The 4832-nt window shown below is 38.8% G+C and overlaps 1 non-coding gene across 1 annotated transcript; it reads right to left on the bottom strand.

Moving 5' to 3' along the window:
* Positions 1–1231: 1231 nt before the first annotated feature.
* LOC18434365 (uncharacterized) lies at positions 1232–4286 on the bottom strand. Its single transcript, XR_016058407.1, has one exon. It is a non-coding gene; the product is annotated as an uncharacterized LOC18434365 (transcript).
* Positions 4287–4832: the final 546 nt, after the last annotated feature.

Here is a 4832-nt window from a genome sequence, read left to right as displayed (position 1 = left end):
ACACATTCCTTTTCATTGTTAGAAGCCTGTTGCCACCCATGATCCTCTCACCTGATAATAAAGACCAAGGTGACGAGACAAGGAATATTCCACCTGTAACCTCCAAACACCAGAACCTTATTTGAGAAAGAGGTCGAATGCTTCTTGGCTGATTGAGTAAGCAGCAGTCGAAGCGTGGCTATGCATAAAAACGATTTAGTCAGGTGGAAGGGACTACCAGAGAGTGAGGCTAGCTGGCAACTCTTTGGCAATTTGAGGATCATCAAAGAGTACTTGCACAGAAGATCGACGAGGGCGTCAACTCGGTGGAGGATCCTCACTATATTCCTCTTCATTGTTAGAAACCTGTTTCCACCCATGGTCCTCTTATCTGTCTTCTCTTTATTCGTTTATTACCCACTTTATTCCTTTACTATTAGAAGCCTCACTATCTTCTCTTTCTAACTTCTCTTTCTAAGATGGCTATGATATCTTTATTTTTTTTTGAGTAACTTCCTAGTTCCTTGAATTAATTACTTTTTATTCCACTTACCTTGGCCTTGCCACCAGGCCCATAGGCCTGGCCTGGAATCAGGATCTACAAAGTGGATGGTTGGACATGAGTCTTATAGTTGAGGCGAAATGAGCCCTTATCCTATTTTCTGATGGAGGGGATGTCCTTTCCCATCTTCATCTCTTTCTGCTTACCATAAAAATTCTTTTTACTGATAATAAAACGTTCAATGAATGCAATTTTATTCAATTGAATGCCCATGTTCCATCAATCTTTGTTTTGTGAAACTGAAAAGAAATATTTGTCTACATAACATTTCCCTATAAATTCTTCTGTTATCAAGAATTTGAGAATTTGAGAAAACTGATAGAATGATGGGTTTTAGCAATTTATGTTCTGTATGCAGGGCTTCGTGTGTCATTCATACATAAAACCAACCAAAGTATGTGTTATTCATCCTGCATGTTTGTGGGCTTTGGCTCTCTTTTTCTTATTTCAATAAATATATGTTCTGTGAGCATTTAAGTACTGCTCTCTAATATTGTGGTTCTTTAAACTGTATTCGGCTGTTTCCCTTGATTTTCCTTTTCGAAGTAAGATTTTTTGTGTGGTCTTTTAGCAATAAACTACAAAGTCTTCTGTAGTATATTCACTATATTGTTTCCCTTGATTCTTTTAATGCGAAGCAACTAAAAAATCTCATTTCATTCAAGGCTTCTCAGGAAAATATAAAAATCATTTCATTCAAGTCATTCCTTAATTGTTTACGTTGAAGAAGCTGGTTCAGTCTATGACAACTAGTTTATCAAAAAGCTTCCCTGTTATAGAAGCCTGCATTATGAGCTCAGAGTTTATCTCTCCTCCATTATCCATGAACCCCTCTAGCAAATTCTTTGAAAACCACTCACTAGTGCCACCTCTTCTTGCCCACTCACAACTGGGATAGAGCTCGAGTCCCTAAGGTTCCAAAACACAATCTGAGGAGGCTTCCCATATCCTCCCTCTCGGAACTTCCTCTCTATCACCATATAATCAGTCTCCCAATTCCTCATAGAGGCCTGATCAAACTCCATATCACTGAAAACAAATAACCTCTTTATCATCTTCTCTCTCTCCAACCCCCCGCTTTCTGCAACCTTCAAAAGCAGATCAAAAACCTTTTGAAAATCAGTGTTGTAGCCCCACTCCATTCTTTCCACGAACTCTTTTCTCTCAAAGATAGTTTCCCCTTCAATTTTGTGTATTTGGGGATTGCATGAGAAAGTTACCACACTCCCCTTCCATGGCTCTTCGCTAAGATCTGAAACCAGAAGCCCTAAGGCTACACAGACCTCCATCGGTGTACCTGTCATGGATCCTGAAACATCACAAACAGCTAAGCAGTTGCTAAGCTTCCCGTGCTTCTTCATGTCTTCAACCATTCTCCTCCATTGAAGCTCAGCCACCTGGTCTTCACCAGAAGCCAATATCTCATGAGGAAGCAAAGCCCCAGCTGCTATCTTCTTCTCCCCTCTCTTTACTTCTCCTAGAAAGCTCTCAAACCTCTCTGCATCATGCTTTCGAAAGAGCTTCTTGTAGGTTTTCATGGCCACTGAGGCTACTCTATCATAAGGTAGAGTGCTCCATCGATTTGTGCTCATATAGATTTCGGGGAGCTGAAGGGCTTTTCGAAGAGGCACGAGCACATCTTTTCTCAGCCTATCTCGAACCCTGTAGGCATAATACCTCTCCTCTAAAAGCTTGTATTCAGGGTCTGAGTCTTTAGGGAAGATCCTCTTTGCGATACTCTCACAAATTAGGGTTATTCGATCATACGAAGAGTCCAAAGATGGGCACCATTTGGCTGCGAGGCTCAGGGATTTGGTATTACCAGAATTTGTATGGTTTAGGTCAGAGGCCAATAAGTTGGCGAAAGTTTCTGAAATCCTATCATGGAGATATCTGTATTGGGGGTCAGAATTATACCTCTCCAATGCTCTTCTTGCATGTCTTAACTGCTTCTGTTCTTTCTCTTCCTTGGCTTTGGCCTTCAAAGCCCTGCCCTTCGCAAGCGCCTCAGCCACACGATCTTCTCTTGGGCGGTTCGATTTCTTGACTGGATTTGCCGTTTTCTGTCTACGACTCGGGAATATTTTGATCCTTCTCCGTCGGCGGAATATCCAGCGAAATGCATATTTCTTCTTTGATTCACTCTTCCTTCGTTGGTGCTCTTCTCTTCTTAGTTTTCGAGCATCATGTCCTTCAATCAGTAGAAACAGGATCTCAGGCAAGTCCTTTAAATATCCAAACTCCCCAAAGAAGTGGATATTTTTGGCTAGGGTTTTTGGGTGGTTTTGGTGAAGCCACAGTGCAGCTGTGTAAAAATTTTCTCGATCTGATTTGCCTTGTCCTCGAACTCCTTGGAGCTGAGCAATGAGTTTGAGGGTAGTCAGAGAATCATGATTCCAAGCCAGAGAGAGAAGGTGAGTGACTTTTTCAGGCGGAGTATTGGGAACAATGTGGAAGAAGAAGTCAAGGCATGGGTTCCCAGTTGTTAGGAAGGTGGCAGAGTTGTTTTCAGTTCGACCCATGAGCACTTTCCCAGAGTATTGGTTTAGGAGGTCCATGAATGGGTCACTGGTATTTTGGGTTTTGTTTTGGGGGTAGCCAGATTTCAGGGTTTCATGATGGGGATTGCTGGAATTTGGGTTTTTGGGGAGGTGAACTTCTGGGGGACCAAGGAGGAGAATTGGGGCCATGTTGAGAGAGAGAGAGAGAGAGAGAGAGAGGGTATGGAGTAGGATGGAGAGTTTTGGGGCCAAGAAGACTTTGAGAGAGAGAGATGGGCGAGACCTGGAGAGGGTGGAGGTTATTGGAGAGAAGGGGGTGTGGGGTGGGGTGTTTAATAAGAGGAATGTTTCTTGGGGACCAAGGATCTTTGGATTGTTTCTAGTAAGGAGAGAGAGAGAGAGAGAGAGAGAGAGAGAGAGAGAGAGGATTGTTTCTTGGGTCCACGGATTGTAGGTTACAGCACAATACTAGCAATAGACTGGAGGTTGAAAAGGAAGTAGTCCTCCTCTTTGACATTTATGATTCCTCTTAGAATAAATATACTAAATGGCTTGTTATTCTTGAGACTCTGTTGTATAATTTTCTTTTTGGGTTAGGTTGGCAATTTTCTAGATCGCTGGAGAGTATGAGTTGTAGATTGCTGAATAGTATGGTATAGATTGCTGAATAGTATATGAGTTGCCCAAATACCAGTTGAGGCTCGCCTAGGAGAAAATGGCTGGGAGAAAACATGTTTGTGTTGACTACGATCTTCTTTTGCGTTTCTCTCTCGTGCTTTGGCATTTGTGTTCTTCGACACCCTATTTTGTTTCGAAGCACTGGTTAGAAGGTGTTCTCATACGAATGACCATGGCTTAAAATAGTATATTTGTTTTATTTTTTTAAATTGGATGGACAGGAAAGTTTGAAGGTTTTTATGCCACATGTATATTTGAAAAATTATAAAAAATAACTTGTAATAAATGAACTAAATAAATTGGTCAAAAAAAAAAAATGAAATGAATCAAAATATCCATGGGAACTTGAAACTCGAGGGTTAAACTTAAATTTCGATTGTGAAAGAATTAAAATAAAATAGGCAACCCACTGTTCATATTTATGCTAGGGCGTTCCCCTAAGCGGCATCTTATCGGTTAACTAGGAAATTCCTCAAAAGCGACCCGTTGTAGTGAAAAATAGGTAAGGGGTTTTTTGACATTCTGATTTCTGATAATAATAGAAATGATGAAAAAATTAAAGAAATAGATATGTATAAACATTGGTTTAAAAGAAATGATAATAATAGAAATGACATAGGCATAATGGTAGGTAAAGATTTAAAAGACAAAGTAGTTAATATATATATATATATATATATATATATATATATATATAAAGTGATAGGTGATCGGCTTTTATTAATTAAATTTATATTAAAAAATAATAATTAACATTATTAGTGCTTATGCATCTCAAGTAGGATTAGTGGATGTAATTAAGAGACAATTTTGGGAGAACATGGATGAAATAGTTCAAGACATATCAAATGGAGAGAAGACTTTTTTTGGTAAGAGACTTAAATGTAATGTATATTACAATAATTACAAATGTAACTCCAATTATTGGTAAATATCGTGAATGCATTATACTTGTATATTCTCTTTTATATATTGCACAAGATGGTTACCCCTTTACTCTTCATTATTAATTTATTCAAATTTAATCCTTTTTGTCTATCCATCTTTATCATTCTCTAGATTATTAATTTTTATTTTAATATCTAATTAGATAAATTGGATATATAATTATA

The sequence above is a fragment of the Amborella trichopoda genome, chromosome 6, assembly GCF_054954075.1.
Source record: "Amborella trichopoda isolate Santa Cruz 75 chromosome 6, AtrichopodaSantaCruz75HAP2 v2.0, whole genome shotgun sequence".
In the NCBI taxonomy this organism is placed as follows: domain Eukaryota; kingdom Viridiplantae; phylum Streptophyta; class Magnoliopsida; order Amborellales; family Amborellaceae; genus Amborella; species Amborella trichopoda.
Note: the sequence above shows the minus strand (reverse complement) of the source record. Positions and strands in the feature narration are given on the sequence as shown.